This window comes from Equus asinus, chromosome 10, assembly GCF_041296235.1.
Source record: "Equus asinus isolate D_3611 breed Donkey chromosome 10, EquAss-T2T_v2, whole genome shotgun sequence".
In the NCBI taxonomy this organism is placed as follows: domain Eukaryota; kingdom Metazoa; phylum Chordata; class Mammalia; order Perissodactyla; family Equidae; genus Equus; species Equus asinus.
The window spans coordinates 95,689,186-95,711,476 of record NC_091799.1 but is presented as its reverse complement, the minus strand read 5'-3'; the positions used below and the strand labels follow the sequence as shown (position 1 = coordinate 95,711,476).

General features: G+C 39.8%; 1 protein-coding gene and 1 long non-coding RNA gene across 4 annotated transcripts in view; one reads left to right on the top strand and one right to left on the bottom strand.

Annotated features, from left to right (window-relative positions):
• FBXL7 (F-box and leucine rich repeat protein 7) overlaps nucleotides 1-22,291 on the top strand; it is a 379,233-nt gene that overhangs the window by 281,206 nt on the left and 75,736 nt on the right. The gene's annotated exons all lie outside the window — the stretch shown is intronic.
• Nucleotides 1-22,291, bottom strand: part of LOC139046442 (uncharacterized) — a 37,607-nt gene that overhangs the window by 6,832 nt on the left and 8,484 nt on the right. The window contains exons 2-3 of one of the 2 annotated variants that reach the window (XR_011506532.1): nucleotides 14,352-14,462; nucleotides 4-6,989 (exon numbers count right to left, since the gene is read on the bottom strand). This is a non-coding gene — a long non-coding RNA (uncharacterized lncRNA). Of the gene's footprint in view, nucleotides 1-3; nucleotides 14,463-22,291 lie in introns of those variants that run through there. The other variant, XR_011506531.1, reaches the window with a different exon arrangement.

Below are 22,291 nucleotides of genomic sequence, written 5' to 3'. Positions count from 1 at the left end.
AATTTAAACAACAAAACAAAAAATTCAGTTGTTCACACTATTGTGGCATAGATATCTGACATATTTTAGATGCCACCCTTAAACTCAAAGTTGTTTTAAAGACCTTGCATTGCAGCAACTTAAATTTTTCTTTTATTGTGAAGGCCACCAAGTTGATAATCTCTTCAAAACCTCATGTTGAGAAATTTATTTATTTTGTTGTTTTGTGTTATGATCATGTTGAGGATTGTCAGAAGAGAAAATGTAATTCCATAATAAGTCAAAAAACAAAGTTTGAAAGAACAAATTCTCCTAATTTCTCAGTAGGTTGCTTTTGTTCCTTAGATCGAGGAGAAGTCTGTGGTCAGGTGAGATGTGATGGCGAGTTTGCTGGACTAAGATCCCAAAGACCCGTCATCAGATCCCAGATTCTGCTGTAAACTTTGGGCAAGTCACTTCCCCTGACCGCACCTGAGTTTCTCACCTATGAAATGGGCATTCAAGGGGTGCCTGAGGCTTTGCCAACGGTGCATGCACATGCCATAGGGAGCAGACAGATAGCCTTTTAGAAGACAAAGGATGTGATAGAGACCTTCTTTCCTACAAGCATGACGTTTGCTAACTTATAAAAAAAAATATTTTCATTATTGTCTGGATCACAATCTCTGACCAGCTGGTAAAGTTTTCTAGCTTAGTAATGGATAAGGCAAGTTTAGGATTAGCGTATGAGAATGAGGATTAAATAAGTGAGATAATGTAGAGACTGGACTTTAGAGATTGGGTACCAGCACTTCAACTTGGAAATAAAGGCAAAAGGAGGCGTGTTTCTCTGTGATCCAGCTTCAAGAGTTTTTACTTCCTTTATAGCAATTCCATACAACATAGAATCAACTAGAACTCAGGAGCCATTGAGAGGGTCTGTGTGATAATAGGGGGTGCCATGGCAGGCGTTCTATCATTCTTCATCTCCAATACATTTAATCTATATAATGTGTATATATGTATATATAAATAGGTATATGTGTATATACATATATATGTGTGTGTACATATATATACACAATATACATACATATATACATGTATACACGTCCGTAGATATTGCTAGTATCATATATTAATATAGCAAATAGCATGTGTATAGTCTTTATGGAGAGAGAAAATCTGACAAAGCACCACCTGTACTAGGAGAGATTCCAAGATCATGTTCAAATGAGAACTTAAAAATCGAAAGACAGTAGACATGCCGTGGCTTTTGCTTCCAGTTTTTCAAACTAGTGAAAAAGGAAGGACCCCTTTAAATTTATTTTTTCATAGCTAGACATTGAACTAGAGAGAAAAACATTGTGTTATTCCTTCTTATGCAGTATATCTTACAGGAGAACCCCATTTCTAAGTTTTTCAGTAAATGCTTATTAATTTACATTTATTACAAATTGTAAGTACCAAGGTGGCTAAATTAATCCTTTCTTTTAAAAAAATCACTAAATAATAGGGTAAAAAAGTAATTTTACAAAACTTTAAGTTTTAAATGATATAGAAAAAATAGTAACCTAATTTATGATTAAAAAATTTTTTTTATTCTTTAGCTTTCTGTATCTAAATGTCAATTTAATACTGGTCATTAAATAAGCATATAAGTAATAATTATTACATAATAAAATTTGGTGAGACTTAAATCTTTATATTAAGGTGAATTTGAATGCTCCATCATTTCTTCTATGTACCATTTAAAATTTCCGTGGGGTAAATTTTAAAAATGGAAACTGTGAAGAACATATTAGATATCCATTTACCTGTGCATCTGAAGTTAGCCATTTTCTTAAACCAAATGCATGATGATTTCCAAGGTGAAGAGCAGTTAACCCAGTGGCCTCCTAAATATTAAATCCATTAAGTTCACCTCTGAACAGTGGCCAAATCATTAGTGCATCTTCTCAAAGTGTTTATCACTCATGTACATAAGAAGTATACTGATTTATTGTAACTTCCTAAAGACAATCATAGAAAGCTAATTAGCTAAGGAAAGGAGGGGATGTGCATACAGGATTGGCAAACTTTTCTGCAAGCGGCCAAGAAGTAAATATCTTTGGCGTTGCAGGCCATAGCGTCTGCATCCTAACTGCTCAGTTCCGCCTTCTAGCCTGGAAGCTGTCAGAGACAAGACGTAAAGACGTGCCTGGGGCTGCATTTGGCCTGCAGACCTGAGTTTCCTCACAGGGGTCCCACATGATAGGAGAATAATTTTGATGTCTAATTACATTGTTGCAACTAAAAGCCTTATGACTCCGTAAAGTCCTGTAGCTGTATGAAAACTGAAAAAATGCAATCAGTCATCTGGATACCTTCAGCAAAGGCCAAACATCTGGATGTTTGGAAATCTAAAGTTTAAAAAACACCTATTACGTTATCATTATGATTATTACTAAGTTTTTGTGTACTTCATTCCAAAAGTGATCTCAACATGTTTAAAAAGCTGGAAACAAAGTAAAATTGTACCTTTTTCCTTTTCACTTTGAATCTGATATTTTAAAACAAAGGCCAATGGAGGGGAAAAATGTTTCTAGCAAAAGATAATATACATATACTTTTTTTTTTTTTGAGGAAGATCAGCCCTGAGCTAACAGCCACTGTCAATCCTCCTCTTTTTGCTGAGGAAGACTGGCCCTGAGCTAACATCTGTGCCCATCTTCCTCTGCTTTATATGTGGGACGCCTGCCAGAGCATGGCTTGATGAGCCATGTGTAGGTCCATGCCTAGGGTCTGAACTGGTGAACCCGGGCCGCCAAAGTGTAGTGCGTGAACTTAACCACTGTGCCACTGGGTCAGCCCCAAAAGATAAGATGTTTTTAATATCAGATACTCCCTTAAAACCATCATAATTAAAGCCATAGTAGCACTGAGTTCGTTTGATATGAATCAGTTTTCAAATTAAAGAGTCTTTGTTAGTAGATCTAACCAGCCCCACCATCCACGTACTTCCCAACCTGACCCCTGTCTGAGTTCTAAGGCTGGAAAGAGGACCTTCAAAGAGAATAGCTATTTCAGAAAGAGGGATGATGCTGGGTCACCCCCTCCTGGTTTTTGTTGTGGCTGTTAATCTTGAATGATAGAATGAGGAAAATCTGTCCTGTAGCAAAACTCTTCCTGTGACTTCTCCTCCTTTTAAAATAGTATTGGAAGGCAGAGCTGAGCCCCATATTGAATTCTAGAATGAAAATAGACCAACTCTGTTTATTCAGAGTCTTACGAAAATAAATGTTAGGATTGTTTTGTATTCCTTGCAAATGCTAGAACACAAAGTCTTTGTTTGTGGAACAAACAAGCCTTTATCTCGAAAGCCTCTCACACTTAGTATTAAAGAAGCGACTTTATCATCATTTTGCAGTAAAGGAAAAATTGTTGACAGCACAGCTCTCTTTGGTGCCAGCCTGGTACTTTAGAAGGCAACATTCACTGAACTGCCCATGCTCTGTCCTGTCCTTGTCTGTCCCATGCTCACCTCCTCTCACGCGCCCTCATTGAGAGAGACATCTTTCTACCTGACACAGCTCCTCCTGACACCTGATTCTGGATCCCATTCCTTCCTCTCTTCTCTGAGAGTGCTCCATTGGGTATCCTCTGCTGTCTTCTCTTGAACTTATCTTTTCCTTTTTTTTATTTAATCACAAAAGTTTAGTCAAGCCTCTCTCATCTTAAACTCTCTCTCTCCCCTTCCCTTCTTTCCTCCCTCCACTTTTCCTCCTACAGTTCAAGGGCTATTTTTCCTCCTTCTTACCTTCAGGGCTGAGCTCCATACAAGAAGGCTCCCCCAGATCTCAGTCCTCCTGGTCTCCTGGGGTTTCTTGTGGGTTTCCTCAACTGAAGTCTTTCTTCTCAGTCTTACGCTTTTATTTTTGAGGACTTGACCACACCCCAAGATCTAGTGGTAGTTCCAGATTTTTCCCCATCAGGAATATGATGGATCAGAGAAGGGCACCTGGCTTCACACAGACCAGTGAAGATACACTGAATCCTAGAACTTGAATGGGGTCCAAAAAAAATCAGTGCCCTTCCACTACTGTGATTCTCGACCCTGGCTGCATCTTAGAATCACCTAAGGAGATTTTAGAAAATATGGGTGCCTACACAACACCCACCCCCCCCGCCCCCCGCCAAAATCCTGATGTAATTGGTCTGGAGTAGGAAGTGCTATAATAGAAGTGAGCTGCTGTCATATTGGAATTCCATCTTCCTGATGGCAAGGATACCTCTTATGCAGCTTTGCTTTCCCATCCACTGAATAGGGCCTGACACATGGTGTATCCTCGGTAGATGGTTTCTAAGTTAGATAGCTTCATTGTGAATTAATTTCCAAAGGTAAGAAATCATTGGCAATTTCATTAATTAGAATCATAACTTTACTTATATTATCAACTAGATAGGTCTTTCTCTAAAATAGTTTTTTGGATCATTAGCATCAATCTTCCTGTTGTGAATATTTTTTCTAATTTCCTAATTGTCTGTGAATTTACATCTCATATAATTCCTAAGGGAGACCAATCTCAAACTGCCATACAATGACAGCTGTCAGGAAAGCATTGTACGGTGAGGAGAGCACTCATTCTAGAGTCCAATATACTGGACTCCAACTCTGCCACTTACTGGCTGTGGGATGATGAACAATTTACTTAACCTCTCAGAACATCATTTTACTTAGCTATGAAAATTAATAGCCGAGCAACAGTGAATGCATATGGGATACTTGCTAGGTGTTGGCCGTTTTATCTTTTCTCTTGTCTGACCCTCAAACCCTATGAGGAAAGTAATATCATCGTCATCATCATCACCATCACCACCACCACCATCCCTGTTTTACACATTTGGGAACTGAGGATAAAGGACTTTCCACACTTTAAAGGATTAAAGAAATTCCAGAGCCCTCACTCATAACCACCAAAAAGTCAGGACTGACTTTTCTGAGATTTCAGGAGCATGAGTGGAAAGTGCCTGGGTAACCCCTTTCCCCTCACCCTTACAGCACCTGGCTTAGCAATTTCTCCATTACAAGGAACTGCAGAGCCCCAATTAACTTCGGTCTCGGGGATAGACATGAAGGTGAGACATTTTAGACCAAGCTCCCTTGTCTGCCTCACTCAGAATCATCCTGTGTGGGGTTTGAGGTGGACCAGCCTAACCCAAATGCTGTCCTTCAGAAAGCATGCTCAGGTGAGTGTGAGCCTGGCAGTGAGGGTGCTAGGGCAGCTTTCTGATGAGCATGCCTAGATGGGCCTTTACTCCCTAGGAATTTCTGTAAGCCCTGCTTTAAGAAGCCTGGATATTCCTCCATGCCAGATTTCAGTGGGGTTCATTTTTTTAATTATTGTACTTAGCAATATAATAGTTTTCCCATTGTTTCTACTTTGAAATAGCACTAACATTGGAGTTGATGTTCTCTTTTTTTCTTCACGGCTCTTGAGATTTGTATAGTAACATTAGACGACACTTACCTATTGCTTAGCATGTGCCATGCATTTTTCGAAACACTGTGGATATATATTAACTCACTTATTTCCCACAGTAAGTCTGTTTTCCCCATTTTATAGCTGAGGAAACTGAGGCACGGGAGATGGAGCAGGGGTTCTCAGATGTTGGTGTGCATCAGAAGTCACCGAGATGACTTGTTAAAATAGATTTCTGGGCCCCGCTCCCAGAGTTTCTGACCCAGAAGGGCTGAGGTGGGGTCTGAGAACTTGCATTTCTAGCAAGTCCCCAGGGGATGGGGATGCTGATGCTGCTGTGCCAGGGGTCAGTTGAGAGCCACTGAGATGGGGTAAATTGCCCAGGACCACACAGCTAGTAAGTGGTAGAGGCTGGATTCGAACCCAGGCAAGCAAGCCTCAGAAGCCTTTGCGTTACTTTGTGTAATAACTAGACAGGACTAATATGCCTTCACAAGAAGAATGCTTGTTTCCATATAAGCCAATTTCTACTTTTCCGCATGTAAATGTGCATGTCTACATGGGTGTCTGTGCACATGTGTGGATGGATATACATATGTATATAATAACCAGACACTCCACTGAGTCCAATTTTGTATCAACAGAGAATAACCATTAGCAAATTCTTTAATCATTCTTATACTTACTCGAACAGTTATAATCATTAGTTTGTTTTAATAACAGATCTCTGAGTTCATCACAGTCATTACAACCTGTTATTTGGAAATAACGGGCTTGTTTCAAAAGCATATGTAATCGCGCACTTATTTCCTAGAAGTAAATCAGACTCTATACAATTTGACATAATGACAAGTGTAATTAATGCATTAGAATTATAGATTCTTAGTCATCAACTCCAACGTCTCACCAGATACATAAATCTCGGAGGTCTGTGAATAAAGTGCAGGCAGCCATTGCCTGGAGACGTCCCAAGTGATCTGACTCAGTTGTGGTGGCTCCACTTGTTTCAAAGCTCTTTCCCATAGTTCTGCCAACCCTGTCCTCCTGTGAATGCCGCGTCCTAGGTCCGTGCTCTCCAGTGACACACAAGACTTTTCCACACTTCACGTGAGACTGTCTCAGGTGTACAAAGCCACCACCCCAAGGATTCTAGTCTCAAGCTACGCCTGCTCTCCATCTTCAGTGATGCCCCATACACCACAGCCCATCTTCCTGCCTCCTGCCCTGCCTGCCCTGGGCATGCTCTAACCTCACACTGTCCCCTCTCTCAAATACAGTGTCCCAAAGTGAAGAAAACGTTCCAGAGATACCCAAGAAAGAGAATTACAGCCCTTGATCTGGAAATGGATGCTGAGATTAAATGTAAACCATGTTCACTGGCAATTTCCCAAAAGCATTCTGAAAATGTTTTGTTCCCACCTGGTTGTGGCTCATTTTCTCAGATGAACGACTCAGGACTTCCTGGCCCTGGATGTGAGGCCAAGGTGTTCCTTTGTTTGTTTTGCTTGTGATTGTGGCGCCCTCTGCTGTTCTTCAGAGTTCTTAACATTTGCATTTTCCAAGAAAAAGCTGTGTGTGATTCAAAGGAGAGTATAACATCTATTGATTGAAAACCGTAAGAATTTTCTTCCTCATGGTAGACCAACACTGTAAGTCCCCTTTACTAGTGTTTCTTGGTCTAAATTACTCGGTCTCACAAGCTGGCTGAAATTGGAAACACGGGATATTTTTTACATTAGATCTTTGGAATCTAACTGAATAGTTTCAGGATCCTCTCAGTACTTTTTGAATCCTGTTATCTTGAATCATAAACCCTCGGAGCTGGGAGACACTTCTAAAATTACCAGTTCAGTCTTCTTACTGATGAGAAACCAAAATTCCGGGAAGTTGGAAGAGTTCCCAAGAGGCATAAGCGGTGTCAGAGCCAGCCTGCAAGTTTCAGATGGGAACCTAATTCATTGTGATATGTTTTTATTTTAGTAAATCAAATATATTAATTTTGGAACATGAGATATTATGAACTTTCTGGATTTTTTATTTCCGGCCAAAATAAATAATAAACATTTAGTTAAAAACTTTGCAGTAATTTAATTATTTTGGCATTTATTTAATAAAATCCGTAAGCTCTGAGGGATGCCTTAAAAGTCCAATTTTCGATGTTTATTTTCTTATGTTGTCTTGTTATGCTTGCTAATGAGGCTTCTGACAGAAGTAAATATATTAATAGAATTGTTGTATCCACTCTCTTTCGTATATGATTACTAGGAACCAAAGAAAGTTTGGAATTTGTTCATAAATGTTAATATTATCTGAATTGGATCCAGTAATATCATCTTTATTTGGTAAAAGCAATAAAATGAGGTCTCCATCCAATAAAACATCACATATGTTGCTGTAAAATACTGAATAGCTCTCACAACTCCTAACCAGGGTAACTCTGTAATTTATTTATTTAGAATTGTTTGAGATTTTCACTGGCTTCGAGCCACCAGAAGGAAGGAACACACGTGCATTTGAATGAAGTAGACCTATCAAATTCTATCAGAAGTAAAAATTATTCCAATTCTTATTGAAAAATATAAAGCTCTGGAAATTTTATCTTGAATGTTTCCTCATTTATGAGTTTGTATGGATTCAAGTCACTGGGAGGTGTTATCGTCTTTTCTCTGGATACTATCCCAGGTCACTTGCAATTTTACTCCATCTATTACTCAAAAGATTTGAAATGCAAATAGGTCAAAGTAATTCCATTTACCAACTTAAGTTACAGAAGTAGAATTCTGTAGAGGCAGGGGGGATCTTAGCAGTTGTTGACTTCAGTTCTTCCTTCTGAGAGATGGAGAAGAGGACAAACACAGTGGTTATGTGACTTGCTCAAGCAAGAAACAAAACCAAGAGCAAACTCAAGTTCCGTCGATTCCTAGGCGAGTACTCGCTGCATTCTGCTAAAGCACATCATCTAAGCCTCCTCATGGAGCTTTAAATGAGCTTAAAATGGCAAGAAACGTGTTATGGAAGCTCGAGGACACAGTCCACATGTCTTCCCTAGTTAACAGGTGCCAGGCCTAGAGTAAGAGCAAAATTCAATGTAGTGAAGCTAACGTTTTGTGATATTTTTGGTACGTCTGACCAACATCTGCATCAGTTCACTCTTTTGCAAAGTCTTTATTTCCCACAAACTACCATAGTTGAAAACACTAGAGAGACTTCACATTTCAACATGTTTTAAAGACTTTTCATTTAATACTGAATGTCTAAAGTTGAGAAACTCTTAGAAAATGTACATGAGCTTTTAAGACTTTAGAGCTTTGAGAAAATGGTGGTTATGGGGTGTATTTTTTGGTCCTTTAAGTATGGGGTGAGGAAAAGTCACACCAACATTTTCTGAGGTCTTCACTTTGCTCTGTTCAACATGTACCAAGACCTAATCTTGTGCCTAATCTATTTCAGCATCAGGAAAAATAATGTTAAGGGGCAGAGGGGTCGGCCTTGTGGCATAGTGGTTAAGTTCACACACTTTGCTTCCGTGGCCCGGGGTTCGCCAATTCGGATCCAGGGTGTGGACCTACACACTGCTCATCAAGCCATGCAATGGCAGTGTCCCACATACAAAATAGAGGAAGATTGGCATGGATGTTAGCTCAGGGCCAATCTTCCTCACCAAAAAAAGAAGAAGAAGAAAAGCAGAGAGGCCTGAAATAACAGAGTATGACTGTGTTCCTTCTAATAGTCTCCTGACATTGCAAACAGCCAGGCATTCTCCTCTAAGCTGTCCCGACAGCTTCATTTCTTTACACTAGGAATGTACTCGAGGAATGGTGGATCCCATCCAGCTGCCTAATGATAATGAGAGTCAAGTTTCTCTCCATTTCATTCTGTCAACCTCACCTACAACAACCTTCCCAGCTTTCTACCCACTGAACACTTCCTCATTCTTTAAGGTTTAGTTTGGCCACCTCTCCTCCATGAAGACTTTCTTGTAGTCCCCTAATCTTGAGATGGATAGCCTGGCTCTGTTCTGCCTTTATATAGCTACTGTGTATTTCTCTACCCTAACATTCAGTAACTTGCATTTAAATTATTTCTTTATGTGTGTTTCTCTTAGCTCTGACACAGAAGAGGTGCATAATGAATGGAATTGTGTCAAAACAGAAATCTTCATTTTGGTGATTTTTCTTGCTCATTTAAATAACTTATATCAAACAAATAGAAGCTCAGATCATTTGGCTATTAAGGAGCATGCATTGTAGCCAGTTTATCTTGGAAGGCTTACCTAGAATTTAATTGCTTAAAATTCAATATTCTGTGAGTGTTTTAATGGCTACAGTGGGCAATTGGTAACACCTGCTGTGGATATTTTCCAAATTAAAAGTATATAGCAATACTCCATGCCAAAAATTGTTAAGGACCTTGATTAAGCATTTGCTTTTTCCTTGTGATCAAGCAGTTCAAAAGTATTTTCTATGAAAAACCTTGGCCCTGCCCACCTCCACAAGATGGGAACCCATCTAAGCCTGCAGTGTCCGGGTTTAGAATACTTAATTTCATAAGAGAATATTTACTTTATTTCTCTGTGCTTCCATTTTTACACCTGTAAAGTGGAGATAGTAACTACCTCATGGGGTTATTGCCAGAGTTAAAAACATGTTACGTGCCTGGCATAGTGGGCACTGTGTAGGTGTTGTTGCTGGCTGTCATTCATATGAGATTGGGTTAAGGTTGCCAGATTTAGCAAATACAAATGTGGGATACCCAGTTAAACTTTATTTTCAGGAAAAGAACACATAATTTGTTTATTATCAGTATGTCCCATGCAATCTTCGGAACATACCATGCTAAGAAATCATTGGTTTCGGAAATTCAGATTTAACTGAGCATCCTGTATTTAATCTGGCAACCCCTGGATAAATGAATGAATAACCTTAGTTGAAGTTTAGGAATGTAGCTTTAAAGAGATGTTTTTATCAACTGAATAGAATGTATAAATCCCCTCCAGCAGGAACCTTCTCTAATTAATGGAACACCTTCTGAGATGGCTTCTTGACCTGTGGCACTGTAGGCTCAGGTAATGAAATAGGTGCCTGAAAATGAATTAGGAATTCTGGTTGAACCAAAGATTTAAAGTTCTGGGGGGTCCAGTGGGCTTTCAGTGCCAAGGTTTAGGTTTAGGGTTAGTCTCTCTTTGACCCACTATGATATGTTGGAAAAGCCGAAAAGAATTTGTAGTAGAAATTGTAGATAGAGTGATATCCAGGATATTGCTAGTCTGGATGTAATCGGTACCTAGTGTTTCACAAATCAATTGTCAGTTGATTAGGAAACAGCTTGGCTGGATCTGAGAAAGAGATTGGAGATGATGCAACAAAAGTCATGGGGAACCTGTTCACGGAAGGTTTTCTACCTTGCCTATACTTTTCAATTTCTGAGAAAATATCTGGCCTTTGAGTTGTTAGAATTTTTAATGAAATAGTAAAAGTGAAGTATGAGAAAAGATCAATGTTGCTAACATACCCTTAATTTGAATGATGATTCATGACCTTCCGAAGCCTGTACCACTGCCTGGATTATTAGGTTTTTAAATATAGCTTGTTTTATCTAGTTACATTAACCAGCTAATTAAGTAACAGTGAATTTTCATATCGTTATTTAATAGTGACCCTAAATTAACCCTTCAAACTTCAGAGTCATCTTAAGCCTTTCTTTTTACCCTTGTCATCTGTAGTAATTGCCTTTGGTTGGTTAAAGCCATTGGCTCATTGGTTACCATTTTCTTATTTGTTTATTTGCTTAGCCATTTATCCCTGAAAGCTTGTAACTGCAAAAAATACTAAATTTATAGACTTTAAAAAAGTTTTCTTATACTTTTGAAAAGCTTGCAGCTGCTTTCCAAACGTTTAAAATCCATGTTTCAACGTTGTCTCAAGAAATAAATGGTTAAAAATGAAACACAGAGGGGTTTTTTTTCCTTTTCAAATTTTTTTAATGTTGGGAGTCACCCAAGTAACATATGGTAATGATTTAGGATTCTGAATCATATACAGTTATTTTCATCTTAATAGCATTGGCTCTCTTTGCTTTAAAATTCACCAGTTGGCATATAAGCTTGCCAGTCCACGCTCAGTCTATATTTTCCTAGAAGTGCTCCTGAAAGTATGAATATGAATTGTTACTCTACAGTGGGACCATCACTTCGGAAAGTTGAACATCAAGATTTGCTTTTGAAATATTATTGTTTTATTAGCAAAATGATAACACATGGCACTTGGATATTTCCCTTGTAAAGATCCTGATAGGTGATTGCCCTCAGGTTTTCCATCTTCTGTCAGTATGATACTATGATTTTGATAATTTAAAATAAAACTGAAATTGGAATCATTGACATCTTGGGACATACCCAGAAATACATGTTGGGTTGACAAGTGGACAAAGGTGCACTCATTTAGCACATTTCCTGGCCACTTCTCTTCCTGATTAAAACCCTCCCCTATAAAACTGTGTTTATCTTGACACCAGGAAGACTTACACTTTAGGGCCTCCACTTGTCCGGGTCCTTCCAAGGTCCTGGGAGAGATCTAGAAATGCATTCATGTAGGCTTAAGAAAAATTTGCAAAAGTAAGATATTTTACCACAATCGGGTAAGACTATATTCTCTCTTTCCTCTCCAGCTTTAAAGAGGACCCCCAAATTATGCAAACCTCAGACCCTACTGAACTGGGGTCCACTCCTGCTCCCAAGATATATAGCTTATTGTACTAATTACACATTTTGGATTATAAGTGAGGTTGAGTATTTTTTTAACTATATTTATTAGTCACATGTTGGCTTTGGAGCCAGTTTTGGTCTCTGTCAACTTTGCCCTAAGGGGGAGAGGGATGGTGAGGGGGAGTGGGGATGTGAGGAGAGGCCCTGGGGCTCAATTCCCAGCCCTTCCCCTGGAGCCCGCTATGGCCCCTCCCATGCTAAGTTCCCTCCCTCCTGTTCCCTCTTCCTTTATCCACCTAAACCCCTCTTTCCTCCAATCTTTACACCTGGAGAGATTCAAACAGGACGTTCTCAGTCCTGGACTCTATCTCTTTCTCAGAATCTGAGGACAAAAGATGAAACACAATGGCAACCTTAGTATACATACCTTTAATAAAAATACTGGAATTACGGGGATAACCGGAATCAGTAATGAACTGCTGGTACTGTCATTGTGTCTGGGGTTGTGATCAGTCTTCTCAAACTGTCTACATCCCCAGCCCTTGCGTGATTGACTGGGCACAGTGGAATTTGCCAGATGTTTTGTTGAAGATGCCAAGATGTGACAATGACCGGAGAAGGGATTTTATGAGGGAGGGAGAACCTGTGCAATTCCACATGCTCTCATCCTTACCTAGGATTCTCCAAAGTTCAGCACTACACTTTCTTTTTCTTTTTTTTTTTTTGAGGAAGACTGGCCCTGAGCTAACATCCATGCCCATCTTCCTCTACGTTATATGTGGGACACCTACCACAGTATGGCTTTTGCCAAGCGGTGCCGTGTCCGCACCCGGGATCTGAACCGGCGAACCCCGCCGAAACGGAACATGCACACTTAACCCCTGTGCCACCAGGCCAGCCCCACCTAGCACTACACTTTCTATTACTGACATTGTGAGAGGCAGGTGGTAAAGTAGGAAGATTCTGGAGGCAGACTTCCGGCCTTTGAATCTAGGCTCTGCTGCTCCTCACTTGTTATGTCAGCAAACAGCATAATTGCTCTGTACCTCACTTTCCTCATCTGTACAATGAAGATATAAAGGGGTACCTCACAGGGCTGTTGTGAGGATTAAATAGGTGGATATAAAACACATAGCACATAGTTGACACTTGGGAAACACTTATCAAATATTGACAAATACTGTTGTTCTCCTTAGTGCAGGTTTTCTGCCACTATTACTCCTCTCTCTCTATTTATTTATTCTAGATTATTGGTTTCAATGTTATGTCTAAGCTTTTTATTATAGCCATACTCCACTCATTTTTTTAATTAAGCGGGCCCTACATAAAATAACATAAAAGGCATTAATAGGATTTCTTTTAAAAAGTATCTTTTTTATACAAATATCAAATCATTATGTTGTACACCTGAAACTAATATAATGTTATATGTCAACTATACCTCAATAAAAATAATAGTAAAATAAAATGAGAAAATCAAAAAAAGAAGTACAGTTGGAGCTGAACAAAGTACATAACACCGTACTCCTGGAAAATGCAGAAGTCCCTCAAAACCTGGCCCCTCCTTCAGCTGTTCTTGAAGAACACGAAGATTTCCTTACATGGAAAGTAAATAAATTAGTAAACCACACGTCATTATTCAGGCTTTGAACACAGCTGATTTTAGCCTGATTCCAGTCTTGGGATCTGAGAAATGGCACAGGATAGGAAGAAGGAAGACAACAGTTTCTTCCTTCCTTTCCTGGGGGTGAGGTGAGACCAAAGCAAAATTTCAAAATAGTCAGGTCTGCCTTCTGTACCAGACCATCTGCTTTCTCGTACTCGCTTCTTCTATCGGGGGCCCTTCAGGACATCATCTATGATTCAGAATTGCCAATCTGCTCACTCCCCAACATCAAAAGTGCCTCTCTGCTCACTGTGGTGAACCATTCTTAAAAAGAAAGCACACTGATTTAACTGAGGGCAGCACAATGACAAACTTCACCCTCCAAGCTGTTTGCTTTTTAAGGCAATGCTTATTTACACCAAAAAAAATTTTGGGGAGAAAATTTTAGAAATGACAAAGAATTGAAAGTCTTCAGTCATTCTGGGAAAGTACGTAGGAATAGAGGAGGGAAAGGGTGACAGGGACAATGCTGTCTGCCTGGGAGTCTGCTCCCGAAGTCTCTTCTTCTGACTCTGCACCTGTGGTCCTCTGAAGGCTCCAGGTTCACTGAGCACTCACTCACCTCCTGGGTCCCAGCGTCAGCCTCCACGAGGGGGCATAGAGGGTGCACTTGCTTTGATCAGGTCTCCATGGACGGTATCCAGGGGAGGTGGCTCCCACACATTGGCTCTGACTACAAACAAAAGGAAGAAGCTTGCAGCAGAGGCCCAGCCATGTGACTAGTTCCCACCAAAGAGTTGTGAACAGAGCCGATTGCAGAGCTTACGGCCCAGACCTTTTAACTGCTAACTGAGGACCCTCCAGAGTTCTCTTTCTCTCTGCCACATCAACAAACAGTGTTCCAGGAAGCATCCTGGATCTCAGAGGGAGAATAACTGGCATAAAACCACTGGGTCACTCTCATGTAGCATGCATAAGAAATAAATCTTTATTGTTTGAACCACTAAGATTCTGGGCTGTTTGTTACTGCAGCACAGCCTAGCTGATCCTGACTGATTTGCTGTTTATATTGCTTCAAGTGCCCCCTGCAGTCCCCACTTCTCTCTCCCAGCAATCTCTTCAAACTGTAAGATATCAAATGGATGCATACTCTGGTCAAAGTTCTTTCCAGTTGCATAAAATTCAAGGATAAAAGCATCTAAAGTCTCAGTCTTCAAGGAAATTTCTGTCTATGGAAGAGATAGACTTATACCCAAATAATGATAAGATAGAGCAGAACGTTTCAGTACCAGCAATCAAAAGAGTTGTTAGGTATACTAAAACCTTTAAGATTCTTCTAACTTCAAGTGAAACAAAATGCGTTGAAAGTTTAAGGGAGATTGCATGTCAGGGAATAGCTGAGCCCTTCTTGGAGATGGTGGATTTTCAGGCTGAAAGCTGAAGAGGATGTCGACAGGAGGGGATGTGAGTCAGAACATTCTCAGCAGTAGGTATATGAGAAGAGGCAGGAAAGAAAAGGGACAGGGTGCATTATCATGTACAGATTCTGCACGTTTTCCATAACATGGTCTCATCTGATACTGCCAAGAGTGCTGTGGTATTATTCCTATTTTGGGAAAATCTAGAACAACAGGCAACCCCAGGACACACTGACCCTCTAGCAGGGAGCTGACCCAGTGTTCCTCAAAGCACAATTCAAGAAACAATAGCCTCACAGGATGTCAGTGTAATTCCTGGGAAAGAGATATTTGTGTTTTATTGAATTTTCTATGGTCAAATACTCTAGAGAAATACTGAGACCTTCTCCTGTTCCACAGAGAACTCATAATAGGCTAATGTGCGGGGTGAGTCTAGAAGTCTGTTTTTCAAATTGTTTTCTCTGGAACTTACTCTAGGAGACATTGTTCTAATATCACACCGGGCTGCTCTCATGGAGGGCAATGAGACTATTCCCCTTTTCAGAAAGTGATGTAACTTCTGGGGAGAGATTAGGGGACGAAGTGGCAGGATCTGGATGGGTAGGCTACGGGTGTTTTACAGAGATGTGTATAACGTCTTTTTATTAGGAAAGATGGTGATGAACATTTATCTATATACATGGCAGCCTCATGTTATGGCTCATCTCCTTGTGAAGAGATGGTCCATGGCCCTTGCTCTGCCCGCCACCCTTCAGGCCCTCTCCTATCCTTTCCAACCTAATTCCTGGCCTTCAGAGTAAGAAGGGAGCTATCAGTCTTAACACACCCCTCCCTGCTCCAGAATTTATAGTATAAACTCTATGCTCTAAATACTCCAGGCTCTAGTTAATGGACACATCTTTTTTCCCCTGGAAAGGCCCAGGCCTTTCTGGTGAATCTAAATTATTCTGACTTTCAAGATTGTTGTCCCTGCTATGAATTTCAAAAGCCTATTTTGAAGCTCTCCTTGTATTACTCTTCCCCTGAGGGCAGTTCATAGAGGAAGCTATCCATGCAGCCTAAATAGTGGAGAAAAGGATCATAGAAGCAAGTAACCTCAGAGAATAGCAACCTCATAATATCATAAAACATGATTTCATTACATCTGTTTAAAGGTTGTTTTTACAAATCCTAGAACTGACATTTACTAGGAAATAAATCAAGCAAGAAAATCATTTCTTCCTTAGTAAATATCAGTTTGTTAAGCCTCAATGTGATGTTATGTATTCAAAAGTAATGGAGTTTTGAATAATCCTCAGAAGTATGATTAAAAAATCTTGATTCCATGTTGGGTCAAAAGACCTTTCTTAATACAGGGCATTCAGATTAACCATCGTGAGAACAGCTAATTCAATTAAGGAAGTTTTTGCAAGCAGAGCAATGGAAGAGGATACAGACCCTTGGATGACACACAACACTCAGTTTGCAGAAATTCTCTGTCCAAATGCAGAGGGGAACCAAGGCAGTAAGAGATCTAAGAAGCCTTCATCCACTACATCGGAACGATTGAGTCAAAAACTTAAAGGGAGTCCCTGGTGGGTTATCCATTCTGTTTTGCTGCGTTAGACCAGCTCCAGTATCTCCCCTCTGAGTTTAATTTCAGCAAGCATGGACCAAGGCTCTTTCTCTAAAGTAATGGCCACACAAGGCAAGTCTTTCCAATCTTACCCTTGGCTCTGCTGCCAGCTATCTTGGGCCACGTTTTGTCATTTCTCACTATGATGCACAGAGAGTCATATTCAAGCTAAAGGAGGTTGTAACACTGAAAGTAGATTTGTTTAATCTTCCCATCCAGGTCAAAAATGTTGCCTTCCACCTACCACTTTCCCTTCTTTGCATTGTCTTCTCAGTGCTGCCTGAGAGGAAGTGCACAGACATTCTAAGATTTTCATGATGTTACTAACTACTTTGACAAAAATAATCATTTTCATTTGAAAGATATATTTTGGTAATACTCTTACCAGGGAAGATCTGGCTTCTACTCTTAGGAAACAAGGCATGCCCTCTTGCACCAGAAGTATCTGGGTGCCATTTTCACCATCAAGGTAATTTTATAAATTATAAAATGGTAAACTGCAGAGCCATCTGTAAATAAAACTTCATGATCTTCATTGTACTTATTAATCTCTTTTCAGTTTCCAGGAAGGCAGTAACTAGGAGTTAGGGAACGTTATTCAGAAAGCGGAAATGAGGCAAAGCAAGAGTAACTTCTCGTTTTGATGTCATATAGGAACATTATTTAACAGGTCCACCCAAGGATGTATATTTGTTTAGGGAATGTAACTTTGTTTGACTGGCTAAGTACTATTTCCTAATATCCTAGATTCTATGAAGTTACATGTTAACATGTAGATTTTTGTCCATAGAAGTCAAATGATTTGTCTGCAGAAAAGATAACTGCTCTGTAGGGCACTGCCCAGCTTTGCATCTGGTCAAGAAATCTTATTCTAAAATTATTTCTCCATTGCCTATATATTCTCATTCTCTTTTGAATCCATCTTGCTAGTTCCCTCATTAAAGAGCTAAAGAAAATATTTACATTTGTTCATTCTATATTTATATAAAAGTCACGTTTTTATGTTGTTGAAAACTATACTTTGACACAGGTAGTTTATAGATTTTTTTTAATAGGATCTTTGTGTTCCATGAAAGACATACAGAAAACAGATAAAAGTATTGCTGTCCTGAATCTAATGGACTGGAGGCAATCCAGATGACCTTATATGCACGTCTCACTGATTATAAATCCTTTGGCCTTAGCTGGCTTCTCTTTCAAGAAGTTCAAATCACAACTCTGCCACTTAGAAGCTGTGTGAACCTGACAAAGTTCTCAATCCTTCAGTACTCCCTTTTCTCCTTTTTACAGTGTGTGTTTTATGGCCTCAAAGCTGAAAATCCACTTCTGGAAGTATGCAGATTACAAAAATGCTCCTTTGTCAATAAGATTTACATCATGCAAGTGGTATCTATGCAGACCTAACTAGGCAACAGAAAAATTAGCAAATCCATTGGCTGCTAATTTGCTTATTGTTTAATTCCAGAAGCTTAATGTTAATCACATTTCAATAAGAAGTATTTGCAAGTAATGGAGCTGGGCTACTCACTGTAAACTAGTTTCATATTTTAATGGTCACTTTTGCTTGATAATCAAGTCATGACTTATCAGGGACATACACCATTAGCTTCTTTCAAATGTAAATAGTGGGTAATTTATGAATCATTGCTCTGCCCTTTTAGTAAATATTCTGATGTAATGCTATAATTTTAAGGAACTCAGCATTAGTAACCACTCATGACTATCACCAGCTAGATTGCACTGAGGAAAGAAATGAAATGGCCTGTATTTTAATTCCAATCTCTTGTGGCATTTTCTACTGCACGGTTCCAGTGGAAAATGCAAGAAAATAAAGAAAGAAGTGGTCTAATAGGTAGACTTTGGATGATAAAACAAAATCTTATTTGTAATTATGTATTCTTATGCATAATTGTGCAATTATAACATGCAACAGAATTAGTAGAATCATGCATAGAAAGGACATACAGAGCAGAGTGATATTTTGTAGAATGTCTATTAAACATTATACTTGACACAGCCTTTTCAGCTTCACAACAACCTGAAGAGTGAGTATTGTTTTAAAATATGAGAAATGGAGGCCTAGGCAAAGTGACTGAGAGTCACATGGTCTAGGACATGATGGGGAGGGTATTTGATGCAGGTCTCTCCGACCCCAAAGCCCATGATCTTTGATTGCAACACAAGAAAATAGCACGAAACAGAGAGATTTCATACTGCAATAAAATCCTGTACATTATGTCACAGGACAAATCATTTTCATGTACTTTTGCCTTGTAAACAGATGCTGTCACCTTTGTCAGGACTTTCATTTAAGTAGTTGTGACCTTTTGGAGTTCACAGATAGCTAAAAAGAATAATCTTTTTTGAAGTACCTTGGGTAATTTTATGACCTGCATGCAGCTAAAGCACTCTGGGCAAGATTTTGGGCACGAAAGTATCTTAATCCTGGCCCAAAGTATTTATTTTTCACTATACTTATATAGGTTTTAAGAACCCTCCTCCCCCATAACTTTCATTTACTCAATCAACAAGTACTCTTTGCTGGGGACTGTCATAGGTACTGAGGATGTCATGGTGAACAAAATCCAGCTGGTCCCTGCCCTCATGGTCCTTATATCCTATCATTGCACAATATGCTACCAATTTCATTCATCAAATATTTATTGCACACTTATATGTCAGAAATTTTTTCCAGAGTTTTGAGATAGATCCATGAATAAAATAAAGATCCTTGCTCTTCTGGAGCGTGCATTCTAACAAAGGAAAGCAGACAATACTCATAGACATGAGAAATGAGAAACATTATATAGTACTTTGGAGGATGATAAGTGCTATAGAGAAAAAAGAAAAAGAAAAAATAGGTCATGTGAAGAGAGATTGGAAGATCAAGGTAGGAGTAAGCAGGTTGCAATTTTAAGTACGATGCTCTAGGTCAGCTTCATCAAGAAGGTGACATTTGAGCAAAGACCTCATGAGATAGGGGAATGCTATAAATTGAATGTTTGTGTCCCCCCAAATTCATATGTTGAAATTCTCACTCCCTATGTTATGGCGTTGAGAAGAGGACCTTTGGAGGTGATTCGGTTAGATGGTGGAGCCCTCATGAATAGGATTAGGGCCCTTATGAAAAGGATCCCAGAGAGCTCCCTAGCACCTTCCTCCATGTGGGGTTACAGTCAGAAGACAGCTGTCTATGAGCCAGGAAGCAGGCCCTTGCCAGACAGTAAATCAGCCAGTGCCTTGATCTTGGGCTTCCAGCCTCCAGAACTGTGAGAAATAAATTTTTTTCTCTTGTTTATAAGCCACCCAGTCTGTTACAGCAGCCTGAACAGACTAAGATAGGGAGTGAGCCATGTAGATATTTGTAGTGAGAACATTCCAGCAAAGGTAACAGGGAGTGCCAAGCTTCCAAGTGGGAGTGCACCCGCATGTTCAAGGAACAGTGAGGAGCAGTGTGCTGGAGCTAAATGGACAAGAGGAAAACTGGGAAGAACTGGGTCCGAGAGGTAACGAGAGGCCAGATCGTGTGACATGTTATGCCCCAAATAGTCCAAGGCACCCTGCAAGTTTTGGAGCAGAGGGTAGCATGAACTGGCCCATGTCAACTTTCAGCCTCCTGTCAACCAAACACCATGGCCATTCACATCATACGCTATGATGGAAACTTCGAGAGGAACATTATCAGGAGAATTGGGATAAATCAGCTGTCAACTATATCTTCACCCTTTGTCCAGGCAGAACGCCCCTCCTGGACATCTTGTGAGCTCTTAGCATCTTCTGCTACTTCACTTATAAGAAACCACTGAGGCATCCAGACTTTACAGGTTTAGATCCCTCCCTTGTGTCTAGCAGACAGATGCCCAGAATTATGTAGAATTGCATAGCCTAGAGATGAAACATTATGTGAACAGTGGAAATTTATTTCTCACAGTTCTAGAGGCTGGGAAGTTCAAGATCAAGGCTCCAGCAAATTCAGTGTCTGGTAAGAGCCCACTTCCTGATTCCTGGATGGCTGTCTTCTTGCTGTAACCTCACGTGGGAGAAGGATGGGGGAGCTCTCCAGGGCCTCTTTTATAAGGGTGCTAATCCCATTCATGAGGGCTGCATTCTCATGACCTAAACACCTGCAAAAGGCTAATCACCTCCTAATACCATCATATTCAATATATGAATTTAGGGGTGACACATTCAATCTACAGTACAAGTCTAGAGCACTTGCCCAACTTGGACTGAAGCCAACATTCAAATTAAAAGATTCAACATAAATTGAAATACTATAAATAATATTATTTTATGAAATTAGGTAATTGCTTCTTATTAGAAACTTGTAGTTAATCCTTTAGTAAAGACTCCTTTCATAAAGCAGTAAACACCCAATTTTTCTTGAATTGCATATGTTGGATAAAATTAAGTGTGACACCTGTTCAAAGTTCATAGAAGAAATTCTAGGACATTTTAAAGGACCTGAGACATACAGTTTTGCCCATATATAACTGACATACCATCAAGGGGGAAAACAACTATAACTATGCTTTATTTAGGTTCCAAACAGCTAATCAGAGACTACAGTTAAGTTTAGTGAAGATAAACTTGTTTTAACAAGACGTTTCTGTTTAGTTACAATTGACGTTTAAGACAAACATACTTAGATTGAATCCAGCAAAGAAAAATTGAGCCAAGTTGTAGATAGATCTGATTTAGACCACCCTCTGTAGATAATCTATTACCTAATCACTTCCTATTTGGTTAGTATGATGGTGATTATAGTTAAGATATTCTGAGAGCTAAGCATGGCCAGAAGTCAAGTCGGTCAAAGACCCAGAACACAATGCATCTTCCTCAAAACTAACTTGGTAAGAAGTCAGAAATCCAAGTTCCACATCTGACAGCGCAGTTCTCATGGCTGTGGATTCGTGGATACAGGCTCTGTCCTCAGTGGTTATTTGTGTTGCTTTTCGATCAGCAGCAGCCTTTTTTTTTTTTCCTTTGAGAGTTTTGAAATGCTCACTCATGGCAAAGCAAAAGGAGGATAAATGGGTAAGTTTTGCTTGGGAGCGAAGGACGTCTCCTCATTTCTCTTGACGTTTCTAAGGAGCATCGTGGAATTGTGTTGTTAAGCCATGAAGAAAGACAACTGTTTAGTCTGGTGTGTTGGAGTGTGGGGGACGCATATGGGTGGCTTTACCCTGCTGTGGCTCCAGATCGTCCCAGCCAACTGAGGCCACACACTGAGGAATTAGACAAGCACACCATGGCTGGAGCCATTGGGACAATCCTCAAGGCTGAATTTTAAAAATCTGCAAGTATTTCTATCTTTATCTCAGTGCAAATTTCTGCTCCATTTAGCGCTGATAACCCCGCCTCCTTCTTTTCTTTTTTTTTTTTAAGATTTTATTTTTTCCTCTTTCTCCCTAAAGCCCCCCAGTACATAGTTGTATATTCTTCGTTGTGGATCCGTCTAGTTGTGGCATGTGGGACGCTGCCTCAGCGCGGTCTGATGAGCAGTGCCATGTCCGCGCCCAGGATTCG